The 16,156-nt window shown below is 46.3% G+C and overlaps 1 protein-coding gene across 2 annotated transcripts in view; it reads left to right on the top strand.

Moving 5' to 3' along the window:
- LOC138565670 (zinc finger protein 239-like) overlaps positions 1 to 16,156 on the top strand; it is a 206,896-nt gene that overhangs the window by 33,540 nt on the left and 157,200 nt on the right. The window lies entirely within an intron of this gene.

The following is a 16,156-nucleotide window of genomic DNA, read 5'->3' as shown; positions in this document are numbered from 1 at the left end:
GCAGCTCTCCCCTTTAATAGGCTTCCTGGAATACCTCATGTAGTAGGGGTGTGAGGGAGGGTTCATATGCTTTATAGAATTCTGGGGGCAGGCCGTCAGTGCCGGGTGTTTTGCCCGTTGCCAGAGACCGGATAGATTCTGTTATGTCGTCGAGTGTGATTTCAGCATCTAGCATTTGGGCCTGCTCGGGTGATATCCTATGGAGTCCTATCTCTTCAAGTGTGTCTGAGATCTGTTCTGGAGGGACCTGTTCTGCATGCGAGTAGAGTTTTGTGTAGTATTGTTTGAAGGTGTCGTTTATGCCCTGTTGTGTGTGATGTGTGTTCCCTTCCTCGTCTTGTAATGCCGTGGTGGAGTGTCTAGGGTGCTCTCTTATGCATAACCAGGCCAGCAGCCTTCCCGGTCTGTCCGCCTCTATGTGTGCCCTATTTGTTTTTGTCACGTGGTCGAGCTTCTCCAGCCTATTCCACGCCAAATCATTTTCTCCCCTGAGTTTTCGAAGTTCCGTTTCCCTGTTCTGGTTGCCTGCCTGGGCTGCCTCTAGTCTTTCTATCTCTTTTTCCAGCTGGTCTAGTTCTTTCCTGAGCTGTCCCCTCATTCCCCCGGCCTTAGCAATAATTTCTCCCCTTATTACTGTTTTCAGGGCATCCCATATCGTGCTGCTGTGTTCCACACTTCCCACATTTTTGTCTATGTAGTTGTCTATGGATTCTTGTAGCTCCTCCCTGAAGCCTGGGTCTTTGAGTGCTTCTGTTGGCATTTTCCACATGGGGATTGGGGGCCTGGGGCCACTGTGGTTCCATGTCACCATTAGTGGGGAGTGATCAGATATGGTTCTTCCCAAATACTGCGCTCCTTCCATCTGTGGCAGGTGTTCTCTACCTATGAGGATGTGGTCTATTCTCGTGTATATTTTGTGGGGGGATGAATAGTATGAGTAGCCTCTCTGCATTGGGTGCATTTCACGCCACACATCTGCTAGGTCCAGTCTCTCTATCATTGTAGTCAGTGCCGTTGTCGCTGCCGATGGGCCTTTCGGGTGGGGGATGGATCTGCCAATTGTCGGGTCGCATACACAGTTGAGGTCGCCTCCCCACAGGAGTAAGCTATCTCTGTGTTGCACAATTTTGGGGTATAGTGAGTCCAGGTGAGCCGGTATGTTGCTGTTGGGGAAGTAAGAGTTGATTATGCATATTTCTGTCTGCTCTATATGTCCCCATAATATAACAAATCTACCCTCTGGGTCAACTACTGATTTTCTCAGGCGGAAAGGGAGCTGTGGGTGTATCCAGGTATATACTCCCCTGGCGTATTTGGAGTATGTAGTACCAAAACCCTGCCCCCCCCAGTGCGTTTGAAGTTTGGTTAGTGAGTCTGCCGTGCAGTGAGTTTCCTGTAGTAGTGCTATCTTCACCCCTTTTCTATTCAGGTAAGTCTTAATTCTGTTTCTGCGAATGTATGTCCCCAAACCTCGCACATTCCAAGTCATTATTTTAACTGCTGTTGTGGTCATGGTGGTTTGGAGTGGGCATAGTGTCCGTTCAATTCCCTTTTCCCCGGTATTCGTGTGCTAAATGCAGTCGTAGGTGGCCCCTCCCCTGTGTGTGACAAGAGGCGATTTTCCTTTTCCCTCCATCTTGCTCCTCTACCCCTTCTGATCGATCTCGGAGACTTACCAACAATAGTAACTTCCATTCTTCTGAATGGGAACAGCAAACCATGTAACTTTAAACTGTCCCCAGCAGTTGCTTCCAACTTGCAACGCTCGGGGGGTCCCGAGCCTTCCAGGCCGTTCCTGGCCTTCCGGATCAGGGTGTGTGTAGGTGGGTTACCCACACAGTTTCCGTAGGGGTGGGTCGTTTTTCAGTGTTCGTGTGGTCCCTCGAGTTTCCGTCCGGTATAGCGATCTGCTTAATGATATGTCTCTGGGGTCTCAGTGACTGCTTTGTTGGCTCTGTGCGGGGGGGTCTCCCCTTGTTTGTTGCGTTGGTGGGTGTGATGCTATCCCATGTCCGATTTCGCTGGATCTTCCTTGCCGTCGGCCAGGTTGTTATGTTCCAGCCATAGGCTTGCTGCAGCAGGTGTCTCCAGGAATGTTGCTCTTCCTTTGTAGAGGACCTTGAGGCGTGACGGATAGAGCAGCATATACTTTAAATTGTGTTTTCGTAATTGCGCCTTTATTGGGATAAAAGAGTTCCTTGCTCGTTGCACAGTGGGCGTGTAGTCTGGATAAATGACTATCGTTGAGCCGTTTCGTTTGATTTCTCCTCCTTCTCTTGAGTATCGTAGTATGGTTTCACGGTCTCGAAAATTCAGGATTTTGGCTATGATTGGTCGTGGGTGCGAGCCTGGCGGTGGGCGCTTTTGGAGTGATCTGTGGGCTCTTTCCACTGAGAACCCTTGGGAGAGCTTCCCTGGGCCTATCTCCTGCAGTAGTAGCGTCTCGACGAAGTCGGTCGGGTCCGGGCCTTCCATGTCTTCGGGAACCCCTAATATGCGAACATTATTTCGGCGGGCTCGGCCCTCTGCTTCCTCTGACCGTGCCTCCAGCCTCACCACCCTCTGCTCAAGCTCCAGTACTTTCGACTGCAGTTCTTGGGTGTCCTCCACCGTGTCTTTTAGTGTGCTTTCCGCCGTCGTGACCCTTTCCGTGAGATTCCGTGCATCTTGACGCATGAGCTGTATGTCCGATTTCACCTCTTCTATCTTCCCCTCCACCGATGTGCGAAGGGCTGATATTGCCTGGAGTACCTGTGCGTGTTTGAGGTCTTCTTCCTTCTGTGGGGGTTCCCTCGCAGGTTCCTGGTCCTGTTGGGGTTGTCTCTGGGGTCTAGCCGTCGTAAATGAGTCCATTGTGGCCAGTTTCGGTTTGCTCTTGGGGGGTGACATCCCCTTGGGTCCCTCCTGTTCCTGCTCTCGACTCACAGGTTATGTGGTGCTGGGATATCTCCTGCGGTTAATGCCACGGTCCCGGTGTTACTTGTTGGGGTCTTTGATCGATGCTCCGCGGCCCGCCTGTGGCTAGCACCCCCAATGTTCGCGGTGCGGGCCCCTTGTGTTGTCCTGCCTCGGCTGGGTGGCCTTCCGTGTGTTAGGGGGTCTCTCCCCTCTCGCTGTGTGTCCCTCAGATGTGGTCACGTTGAATCGTGTCAGCTCCGCAGGTACCGTTCCGTTGATGGTCTTCAGATTCTGCGGATTGCGGCGCGGCCCAGTGTCTCACCGTGGGCCCAAATCAGAAGGTCTGCACACCGTCGCTTTCGCCGGGGGGTGTATCCGGGTGGCTCAGTGCTCACTCTCGGCCTCCGCTACGTGCTCCTGGGTTGGGGCTCGGGCGATACTTCGGGTTGCAGGCCCGGCGCCCCCAGCGGTGTGCAATAATACGCAGGCGCTGCTTGCGGGGCCGAAGGTCTCCCCGCGTGGCGAGCCCCGGATAGTCGTGTCCGCTTTCGCCTTTTAGGGTCCGCGGCTCGCAGCGTTCAGCTCTTTCGGCCTTTGGCGCCGAGATGGGCCGCGGATCAGCTGGTCCAGTCTGTCGGTTGCTGCTGTGGGCTCCACGGGGCCTCGAGTCGGCTGCCGCGTCAGTCTCGTCTCGCGGCGGGCGGCGCCATCTTGCTTTCCCCTGGGGCTCGACTTTAGGCTCCGCGTTTTTCGAGTTCTCCTTTGCGACTTGGATCAGGAGTCTGGTCGAGTGATGGGGGGTTGGTTCCCCTGCTGGATTATGCAGTTAGATCGAGTGTAGCAGGGCTATTTAAGCATTAATAGGTCTTTTCAGCAGGATCTCGGACGGAGCTCCACGGGAACCTGTCTTTACAGCATGCGTGCTGGCCACGCCCCCTCTAAGGAGGCTATAACATGGATTGAGTCATTCTTGAGCAACAGGACCATGAGAGTCTTCTCGCCATCGACCTCAGCAGACCATATCCCTTTAACCTGCGGTGTACCCCAGGGATCCTGTGTGTCACCGACTCTCTACAATGTACTAAGCCCCTTTTTGACGAAATGGACCACTTGGGTATCACCTACACGAACTACGCAGACGATGCCCAAATCCTCCTACCTCTTACTGGAGATTACGTTGTGGATTTGGCTCTGGTGAATAGAATTTATGGCATCTTTCAGGCATGGATGGCCACCCATGGACTATGTCTGAACGATGACAAAACTGAGCTAATTATCCTAGGCACCTCGACCCACCTATCTAAACTAAGCCCAGATTATGCCAATTTCACCATTGATGGAAGTGACCTAAAAGTAGCTAAAGAAGTGAAGACCCTAGGCTTCTATCTAGACGATACCCTGAACTTCACTAAACAAGTCAACTCCCTAGCCTCAGCTACCGCATACACGTGCAAACTAATCCGAGCTAGTAAACAATTCCTCTCCACTGACAGTTGCCTTATCCTTGCTAGAGCCCTCATACTGTCTAAATTGGATTACTGTAACGCGCTCTACATTGGTGCGAACAGATTATCCAAAAAATACAGGTACTCCAGAACAATGCCTTGAGAGCAGCGCTTAAGATCAACAGAAATGAACATATTTCTTCCACTAGAAGAAAATTCAAATGGTTATCTACTTTTGATAAAATCCAACTTAAAATTGCCTCCCTCACATACAAGTGCCTCAATAATAGTGCACCACCATACCTCACCGACAGAATCAGCAGAAAAACCTCTCTCAGACCGACCAGAACAATGAGTGAAGGGGGGGTTCAATTGCAGGAGTGATCAGCGTTTATCCCATGTGAACTGCAGCAACAGTTGGTCCTGCCCCTATGATATTGTGCCCTTTCACACCCTTGGAATCTGTTTCCTTTCAACAGACTTTTATTAGGTTTTCCTGCTTTTGGCTAGCTCCAACACTTGTTAAAGGATGCATGCGCAGAAACTAAGGACTGGAGGCTTCCTCCCCTCTCGGTGTTACTGGAGCAAAACTACAAGCCTGAACACAGTGAAACAAACTGGTCTAAGCTGGACTGTTTTAATAAAAGTGAAGTCATCACAGAGGTGGATGACCTACACCCCTCCTCTGATGAGGCATAACCGAAAGCACTTCCCCAGGAGGTAGTCTCCGCCGTCCATCAGGTTACGCTCCACCGAAAGCACATTTCCGTAAACGTCACTTCCATGCATGGAGATTGAAGAAGGACTTGTGCCACAGATGAATATGCTCACTGTTTGGCTGGAGGCGGGAAACATGTGCCTGACAGCCTAGGTATTCCGAGGTCAGTGACTGGAGGTCTGTAATGGTAAGGGGGTCTGTAAGGCGGCCATGTTAGTTTGATAGGCTCCATTGTGGGCATGGTGCTGTGTTCCAGGTCTTGCAAGCCAATTAATACATCACTTCTCATTGCCATCAACCTGAATTGAAGTGTGAGCATGACTGTTTTGGAAAAAAGATGTATTCCCTTTGGTTAAAGTATATTTACAAGTTGTTTGTGATCTGTTAAGAAGTGAAACCTTCTTCCCCGCATAAAAGTTCTTTGTTGTCTAATCACTTACTCGCATTCCTTTCTCTCTCACACAGTAGCTGCTTTCAGCAATTTTGAAGTGTAGACAAGAACCTACTCCTGCTGACTTCGCTTCTTTGTCAGTATAGCTCCAATCTTGTACGTGCCGGCATCCACAGTGATGTAGGTAGCCATCAAATTATGGAACATCTGATGCACAGTGCATTAGCTATGTCATGCTAATTTGTTTGGACTCATGACCGGTCCTGGACCAATGGAAGACAACCCCTTTCTTCAACAACTGTCTCATTGTTTCAGTCTTTGTTGAGAAGTTTTCTATAAACGTTAAGTAGTATTCGGTGAAATGTTGAGTAGTGTTCGGGTATCTCCATAGAAAATTTCTATGTAAGGATATTTGGCGTGTTACAGCACAGAATACAGCACTACTGCACAGGTAGCATTTTTTATGCAGCACCACTACATGGGTGTGGTGCATTGCTATATGTGTTGCCAGAGTAACATGGACACATAAGTAAAGACAGGCTATTCAGTCAAAAACGATTTTTACACATAAGATGCAAATCCATTTTTACAACTTCATCTGTTCTTTATCTTCTGGGGCAGGTGCTTGCTCTATTTCCTGAACTAGATTATTTTTTGGTTCGATGCCTCTTTTGGTTACCGTGTATGCACTGGTGATGCTCTGAAACAACATTTTGCTTGGCGCAGTCTTAACCCAGTCTTTCATATCCTCCATCATTGTGTTAAGTGTTATTATTTTATGCTCTGTTCAGTCTTTCCCATATACTAGTACAGAGTCCCATCATTTTTTCGAAAGCCAGTTTCGAATGCAATATTTGAGAAGACATTTTTCCTAATGGCCATTTTTTTCGAATAGTCATTTATGTGAATTCTTTTCGACGGTTATTTCTAAATTATGCTAAATTTCATGGAGGCTTGTAGTTAAAAGTTAATGTTTTTTTATTATAACAATGTATTTTTTCAAATATAGCAATCTAATAATGTTAAATCTAATCACAATTTATTAACATTTCATTTGATTTAATTTATCAGTGTATATATAAATACTGTATTAAATAACTTTTCTTAACTTTGAACTTTTATACTATTTGACCAGTAGATGGCGCTATTGGATCATTTATTGTAATGTTCTCTGTTTTCTGTTTTGTATATTTTTGCAGTCCAATGTGCAACATGTGACGTTTACGTAATACGTGCGTTGACACCATTTTGCGAGTTCCTTCTTCGCGTCGGTCGCTTCTCTCCATTTTATTTTGGATCCTGTTTTTTTCTTCTACTTGGAGTGAATTTTTTTCTTTTAACTCTATTTTGCATCGTGGATTGGATATTTTTTCTACTACTGGGTGGATTTCGTTTTTTAATGGTTGGTTTCTGGATTCCTGATTTCCTTGATTGGATCACTATGGACAAGGACAATTCAGACTTTTATGGTGATTTTTTTCATGTGGATTCTGTACACTGGATTGCTTGGATTGGGGAATTTTGGTGAAATTGGATTTTTATGGCGATTTCGATTACGCTGATACACAGTGTTTTTACTTATTTTTTTCAACATTTTAGGTTATATGATAGTGCTTGTAAATAATTCATAGCATCCATTGTTTCAAACTTGTTCACGATACTCACTATGCGTTTTTCATAATCTCTGTATTTTTTATGTGTATTTTCCATTGAAATTGTTTGATCTATTTTAATTTCTTGTGCTGATTGTTCAATTTTTAGGTGCTTTATAAAATGCCACAGATTTGGGTTATTTACGTTAAAATGTTTTTTTATTTTGCTGTGCCATCCTTCTTGAATGCTGTTGGTTCTTGCTCTGTTTTCTTTGACTGCTTGGTAGCAGTTCATACCGAAATTGCATATTTTGCTTTTCTCCTTGTCCCATTTCGTGTTAGTTGCCCTATCCAGGTGCTTTCTACGTAGTCTAGTAAATCTGCAAATTGTTCTTCATTTATTTTAAAGTATTCTGTGTCAATTAGTGTTTCGTAATACGTAATTACTTGGTCCTCTTAACAAATGCTAATGCAAATATTTGTTTAATGTTGTGCTGAAATTCGCTGTTCTCTATGTATTTTGATTGCAGTCCCAGTTTTTGTATTTTTCTCGAAATGGCCTAGCCAAAATGAAAAAAACATCCTTGGATATTTGTGTCTGGGTATACTGTTTTAAACAATGTCATTTGTACTTGCTCGAAGTCCATTATCACTATTAAGTGTTTTTTCTGGAATAGCCTCTTTTACCTTTCCAAATGGACATCTGTAAAATTCCTTGGTTTTATTCGGCATTAATACATATACCAGCGGTATTACTGTCTCGTTTATGCTGCCGTGTATACTATAAAACTGAAGAAATGGTTCAGGACATGATTTAAAGGTTGCATCGCCATGCCATACTGTTGAATTTCCAAGATGTAATACATTGTCAGTTGTAAACATTAGTCATTTTTCTTGTTTTATTTCTATTGTGGCAAAGAGAAACTGGGCCTCATTACGACCCAGGCGGTAAGTTACCGCCTGGGCCGTGACTTTACCACCATGGCGTAAACTATGTTTACGCCATGGTGGTTGGCGGACTTACCGCCCCATTCCGTCCTTGGCGGGGCGGTAAGTCCCCAATCCCCATTTACCCTTCCCCATTCCCATTTTTGCCCCATAGGGCATAATGGGAGTGGGGAAGGCGTTAATTACGCCACCGTAAATTACGGTGGCGTAATTAACTCCATGGTCCCTTAGCGCCATGGATTTTAACACCTGCTAAAAGCAGGTGTTAAGTCCGCCATGGCGCTAAGGGACCTCGTACTCAGGCGGTAAGGGTCGGCGCTGTTTACGCTGCCGTAAACCCCTTACCCCCTGGGTCGTAATGAGGCCCACTTTTCCCTTTTTTCAGTTTTTTAAAAATATTTCCGGTATATCTATTTCAGCGTATGTATGTGGTGCCATTGGTAGGTTTTCATTTAGGTGTTTTTTCTATTAATGCTACGTTGCAGCAGTTTCGTATTTGGCATCTGAGCCGCTACATGTAGCAGGATTTTTTCACATGTTTGGCTTACTATCGATCCACTTGCCTCATTTTGATGTGTCTCAGCATTTTTCTTTATTTCATTTATAGTCTTTTTTGTAATCTGTATAGCAGTATTATCTGGCATATGATTGTGCTCTCCAGTGCTTCTTATCTTTTCCCCTTCAGTAATTCCTCTTGCCGTACACTTTGATTTGTGGTACTCTGTACACTTCCAATACGTTTTACGTGTAACCTCCATATACTAACTGGCTTCCTCCCATTTGAGATTTTACATACTCGATCGTGGCACTCATCACGTATCCGCAATATCGAAATTACTGGTTAATTTTGTTTTCGTGTCTTTCTTATAGGTCATATTTAGTCATTTCGTTATCATTATTCATTCTTTTTACCTGTATGTTTTCTGCCGCGCAATACGATGTTCGTGTTAGCAGGTGTTTTCTTTCTCCGGTTCTCTCACACACTGGCAGTTTGTTTTCAACTGTCAGCTGTGTGTTGGTGTCTACATAAGGTTTTTTTACTCGTCATTAGTTTCTAGTGGTTTAACCTTTACTTGATCGGTTTTGCTAGGACTATCTGGTTTTGATGTTCGAAGCTTTTGTTTCGACGGAATGACTTTTTACATGATTTCTATTTGATGTTGAAACTTTTTCTTTCGTTGCTTTTGTTTTTCGAAACCTTTGTCTGTCAACACTTTTTTTTCAGTGCTATCACTATAAACCTACTAGTACATTATCTTGAAAGTTAATGACATTGTTTAATCCTTTCATCAAATGGTCCATCGTCTGCGTAAATTCGAGGCTGCTGATTGGAGACCAAATGGCAGTCTGTTTAATTGATCTACTTCTAGTCAGTGCTCCAGATACGATTTCCAAGTGGGAGTATTTTACTCCTTATTTTTTAAACTTGGGAGTAAAATGAGTACAAATGTAAGTCCAAGTCCCAATGGGAGTATTTTATAAGCAAGTAAAAATGTGTGAACTGGAAATTTTTTTGTAATAATTATTCCTTTGCACATAGTTATTCATACAGATTAAAAGAAATACATGGTCACTTCTTCCAGTCAGCCAGTAATAATAGAAGTGTCTTCCTATGGTACTATGTGCATTACTGGTTCAAACATATCCATGGCGCTGGGTGAAAGCATAGGCAAAAGGATCTTTGTGTTTGTTTTCTATTTTTGGTTGGGAGTATTTTTACCCCCCTTCTTTATTTTTGGGGAGTATTTGCCTATTCTTATCGAGTAAAAATGGCTGATACACCCCTTATCTGCAGGGATACTTATAGTGACATTATAAATGCTGTGAGATTCCTGGAACCCTTGTGAAGTGGTATTTGGTGATGTACGTTCTGCATGTCTAACTTGGAAAATATTACGGCCTTCCCCGGTAGGTGGAGGAACTAAAATCCTTGGTGTCATCTTTGATTCCTCTCTCTCTCCTCACATTGCGGACCTTGCCAAGAATGCCCACTATCAGCTTCACCTCCTCTGAGACATTCTCATTTTCCTAACCTTCCCCTAGAAACTCCATGTCTCCAGAGCTCTGGTTCTTTCAAGGCTTGATTACAGCCTCTCCAACTAATCCAGAATAGGATTGCAAGATATATCCGTGGCCTCAAGCCCCAGGGACCACATCTCTCCAGCCCTAAAATACATCCTCTGGCTCCCGGATCAAATTCAAGAACCTTTTCATCATCCACAAGGCTTTCTGGGGCCTGGGACCGTGCTGCATCCAACTCCCTCACCCTAAATACCTCCCTGCTAGAGCCCTTCCGTTCTCTAGCTCCAACTCTCTGCAGATCAGACATTTCCCCAAGCAGAGAGTGGGGAGTAGATCTCTCTCTCTCTCTTCAGCAGGAGCCTCCCTCTGGAACTGCCTCCCTGCCCCTCTGGAATTACCTTCCTGCCCCTCTTCCGACTTGAGACGGATCTCCTTAAGATCTGGAAGCTTCTCAAAAACGTCCTTTAATCCTCATCCTTCTTTCTCCTCTTCCTTCTCTCTCCCCCTCCCCTGCTAGTCTCCTGCTACTGCGACTGGTTGCCTGTGCTCCTTTATGAGTCGTACTAGGGTCAGGCTTTCCCCTGACCAGTCCCCCTGCACTCCTTCCTACCAGCACCTGCCCTGGAGCACCCTTCCTGACTAGCCTTCTGAGGTTTGTCCACTCCCTCCTCACAATTCATCCCCTTTCTTTTCCCCCCTTGCACTTGCCCTCATGGGCACCCTTTAGCACTTGTGCAGCCCTGGATCCCCTCCCTTCAGCCCATCTCCCTCTCCCCATCCCTTCCCCTCCTTTTGATCTCCCCCCATCCCCTCTTGACACTGCACTTGCAGGATTCGATTGTCACAAGGCCTAGTAGGAATGTTATTGTTTTATTTCTCCTCTGTCTCCCCCCCCCCCGTCCCCACTTTTGTCTTGTGGCACCTGGGAACACTTTTTTGCGAATAGGTGCCATGCAAATGTTCAATCATAAAAATAAGCATGAGCTCTGATATGTTGGGAAGTGAGTAATTGCCCATCTCAATATGTCTGAGACACCTGGAATCCATGCCCATGCGCAGCTTGCTACCGGGATAAATATAGGTTTTCCGGTGCAGGGGAAGTGGTGGCTATTCCATTACCACCACTTTTATCGCACTGCATAACTACAAGTTTGCCGGTGTTGGTCACTGAGATTAGTAAATCAGGCCCCCTGCATCAAAAAATTGCAGGTATTACCAGCAATTCCATGGAATGGCGAAGGATCACCGTTGCCGCCACCTGAAGTATCCTGCTATTACTGTGATGTCAGGAGCTGGGAATGCTAGGTCCGTTTGCCTGTATCCTGCCGGTAAACTCGACAGGATATAGGCAAACTCCTAATGAGCACCTATGTCTTCTGTTGTTGTAATAAGCAGAACCTCTGGACTCAACCAACATGTGGCTTCCATTGCTTCAATGGTTCCATCCTTCTCCCCGAACGCGAACAAGTTTCTCATTTCCTCTAAAACTGTGATCAGAAACTAGGAATGCCTTATTCTTTATAGAGTTTGCTCTTTTCTGGAAAAATATGCAGTGGGTGTCATTCTTTACACAGCCCAGTTAAACGGATACTGTGGCCTTTAGCTAAACCATGATTCTCTTAAACTTTCAACAATGACTGGCTCCAATATGGCAGTCCTCTGGCTCGCCACAGCAACTGAGATTGCTACTTAATACAGTTGAACCTACATAATAAAACCAAGCCCCACCTACCTGCCCTTTTACCTGACAATGTAAGTGTACTGACCCAAGTTCCCTCTAAAACCACCCCTACACGTGTTTTTCTGGACAGCCCCTAAGCTAACCGCCCCCTTATGTGTCACAACTATATGTACATTCCAATTGCCCTATGATGTCCCCAAACCACATGACCACTGCGCCACTACCCAGGCCTTGCTTAAGTAGTTCTCGTAGCCGGTACCTGTGCTCCCCTTTTAGACAATGGATTTGCATCTTTACACTGCCCCTTCAGTTCATTTATTAACTGATAACCCCTCCTTTTTTCTTTCTCCCTGCCCTTTCGGAATCCATATCTCACAAACCCCATGTAAACTGCACACAAAACACCCACCATCGCCATGAGAATCCACCAAATATTCTTAATAATTTCAAAGTCTGGAGGAAGGCTAGACGGTGTCCCTGTGGTAACCAAATGGATCACCTGTCAGAACGTTGCGGTTATCTTGTCCATTGGTCCGTTTGTGTATGTATAGTTCTGGACAGGGGCGTGGCGCCCTGGGACCTTTTCACTGTGAGCAGCAACATGCATTTACCCTTATTCCCACCCCCACCTTACCATTTGGCATGCACAGAGAACAATGAGAGCCACTATGAGCATGTTTACGATATTTGTTAACTTCGCTGGCACCCTCAAATATTTTATCAAACCAGTCCTCTTCAACCACTCTTCTTTTGTCCTTTTCCACCGTTGTGTGGAGTGTGTTCAGTGCATCTATTGCATGAGAAACTTCTGTTCTTTGCATCGTTTGAATCGGGAACGTGCAGCAACTGCTTCCGATACTCTCACACACTCCTTCTTCGCTGTTATCATGTCTAACACATCTGTTCTGCAGAGTGGTCAACCTAACTACCCTCTATTCTTCCTGATGGCGTTCAAACCTCTTTCTGTGCCATTATAGCCAGCCAGCCAGCCATTCTAGCCAGCTGCAGTAATTCATAGCGGGTTATCTGCAGCCATTTGGAGGCAGGGGTATAGCTGCTAATCTGTCCGTGGATTCCTGTGACCAGTAATTATTACTATGCCTGTGCCTTTGCAAGTTGTGATGCACATTTTGAAGAGCAGGATGTTCAGAAAATGGTATAAGGTCCAAGTGTGGCACTACAAGTGCAGGGGAATGTAGGGTGACCAGTGAACACAGACCACACCAGCGTGGTGGGAGCTGGGTATTCGCCAATAGCATTCCATAAGCACCGCTGTCCCTGCTTGCAGGCTCAGTAGCTCCATTCTTCTCTGGAAGGCTTTGTTGGTGCCTGAGTGGATGTTCCCTGTGGATCTGAAACTTAAGGAAGATTGTGAGAGGCCTTTATTTGTACTAGTTGCTTATTGTCATCAATCCAGGATAAACATGTACGGTTGATATGTACATCTACTTCTTTGGAAGACCACACTAATCCTTCCGCACTACATTCTACCAACCGTTCCACCCACAAATTATACAGAACTGCACCTTCTTTATGTAGCCGTGGCCTCGTTCTACACCAGGGCAAGGCAGGACCTGTTTCATTCTGACAGGAGAGTGTGTGTTGTGTTGTAAATTATAGTTTCCTTCTCACCCCCTTTGTTTCAAATCGTACTACTACATCTTTTTGTATCTTCCTTTTCTGCCATCCTATTGAGTTTGATATAGTTATCATAATAACCATCTCCCTCTTCCATCCACTTCCTGGGGGGATAAAGAGTGTGGGTGCGCCAGTCACATGGGGTCTAAGGGAGTAGACGTTAGACGTGTCATTTGCCCTCTCTTCCCACGGCCCGCATGTGGTTATACCACACATTGTCGGTGTGATGCTATCCTCTAGTGCTGCCCAAATATAACTCTGATGTTATCATCTCCCTATGACTTGTGATCAATGATATAACCGCCTTTGCTACAACGACATCAACGATGGGAAGTGCTAACAAACTCCACTCTTATTCTGAATAAAAGGAAAGGACGAGCAAGGAAACATAATACATAATCCCTACATTTCCTCATTCATCCAAAAATAGTCTGGCCTCCTGAAAAGATTAAATGATGTTAGCAATGTAACAGTCAATTGGAGTATACTTCCTCTTCCCCCTCCCCCTTTTGCCTTTGTCCCTGCGGATGTCCGTGATATGATTCCCATAACAGCCGGCCCTCCACTTTCACTGGCATCAGGATTGCACAGGTGACTGTGAAAATGTCCTACCATGCGGGGCTCGCTCCTTTGTCTTGTAAAGTTCTTTATGTAGATTTTAGCCCCCAGATACAGTGGCAGCTGCTGCAGTAGGTACTCCTCCTCTTGTGGTGTGGGGGTGCCTGGAGATGATCCAGCCGGCTTTTGCGGGGTGTAACCTGTCTTGATATAAACTTTAAGGAATTGGTAAGTTCTTTAAGATATCCCTGAAATTCCTCCCCCAGAACCTCAGAGCTGTGAGCATCTGAGATCGTATGTGCAAGAGTGAGCAGTGCTTGCAATCTCCTGCCTGTAACGATCTCGTGCAAGGTGGTGGCCAGACCTAGGCTGGTTACACAGAGCAAAAAAAAAAAGCCAGCGGCAGTCAGTGCAGCTCACTCTTGCGATTTCGCATCTCTTCGTAAAATATTCTTTAAGCAAGCTGTTGTGGTGCTCCTGTTGGCCTGAGGGTAGTACAGGCAGCATAATTCGTTTTTATGCCCAATAGGGAAGTTAAACAAATTTGGCCCATTGTCTGACCTGAACACCTATGAAGCAACCCAGTGAGGGAAAACCTCAGGCACTAGAAATTTAGCTGCTGATTTGCCATCGGTATGGACACAGGGTCCTGCCTCAATCCAACAAGAGAATGGGCACGCCACAACAATAAAATGGCGAAATCTGTTTCGTTCCTGGGCCAACTCCTGGAAAAGCTGGCCATGTCCCAGCTTAATCTACATAGTGAATCTGTTGGTTGTCTCCATGACCACCAGCCTGGCTTCAGAGCAGCCAGAAGCACAGAAACAGCTCTCCTGCAGCTCTGTGAAGACTTGCTCTCTAATCTTGACTCTAACCTTCCTTCTGTCCTCATTCTCCTTGATCTTTCCTCTGCTTTCGACATGGTCAACCACGCCACCCTGCCACCTGGCTATCTCTGGTCAGGCTCTAGCCTGGTTGACCGCCTCTCTCACAGATTTACCCCCCGCCCCCCAGTCTAACTTGGGTCTTTTCTCTCTTCTATCTCTCTCTATACTTGTGCTGTTCCCCAGGGGTCTAACCTCTCTCCCTGGCTCTTTAAGCACTACCTGGCTCCTCTGACCCAGTGCATCTCTACTTTCTAACTTTCTGTGTAATGCGAATGACAGACGGCTCTCCTTCAAGCTCCCCTCAGTCTTTTCTGCTCTTTCTCTCATACCTGACCGTCTGTCCACAATTCAGGAATGGTGTACCTCCAACAATCTCGGCCACATTGCCAGTAAGACAAAGATCCCGATTGGGACACCTGCTCCCACCTTCCGTCTCTTTCAGGCTGCCTACCCTGGTCCCTCAACCTGCACCTTCCTGTGAGACTAAGAACCTTGGTATCCTCTTCGAATCCACCCTCTCCTTCTCTCCTGTGATCTCTAACGTCTCTAGAAAGTCACACTATCAGCTGCACCTCCTCAGAGGTACTTTCCCCCAGAAGCACACTGTCTCCAGAGCCCTGGTCATCTCTAGGCTGGTCTACTGCAACAGCCTCTTTCTAAATCTGCCTGCCTCTACTCTTTGGCCTTTACAACTAATCCAGAATATGACTGCAAGACTTGTCCTTAGCCTCAAGCCCAGGGATTGTCTCCAGCCTTGAAATCTCTCCACTGTCTCCCAGTGGTTGCAAGGATTACATTCAAGACCTTTTGCATTGTCCACAAGGCTTTCTAGGGCCGGAGCCAGCACTACATCCAACTCTCTCTTCCAAAACACCTTCCTTCTCGAGCCCTTTGCACAGCCTCCTCAAACTCTGGATGTTTCTCCAGGCAGAGAGTGGGGGGTAGATATCTTTCCTCGGCTGAGGCCTCCCTCTGGAACAGCCCCCCTGCCTCTTTCAAACCTGAGCAGAACCACCAAAGGTTCCGGAAGCAACTCAAGACCTTCCTTTTTTGCTTCCGCTTTCTCTCCCCCTCTCCCTTGCTGATGTCTCTGTCTGCTACGTATACTGGTTACCTGGCCACCCACTGAACCTACGGGACCAGGCTCCTGCGCAACCAGTTGCCCTTGCACTGCCTCTGGGCCTCCCAACCATGTAGGGACTGTATGTGCAACCCTACAGCCCTGTGACTCTTTGCACTTTGAGCCACCTTCCTGGCAGCACTTATGAGTTCCTTTGTACTCTCCTCTCCCCTCCCCTGCCCCCTAATGTGCACATCTTCTCCCCCTGCACTTGCGCGATCTGATTGACACAAGGCCTAGTAAGATTGTTGTTTTGTC

This window comes from Ambystoma mexicanum, chromosome 1p (assembly GCF_040938575.1).
Source record: "Ambystoma mexicanum isolate Mex_15411 chromosome 1p, UKY_AmexF1_1, whole genome shotgun sequence".
NCBI classification, from domain to species: domain Eukaryota; kingdom Metazoa; phylum Chordata; class Amphibia; order Caudata; family Ambystomatidae; genus Ambystoma; species Ambystoma mexicanum.
Note: the sequence above shows the minus strand (reverse complement) of the source record. Positions and strands in the feature narration are given on the sequence as shown.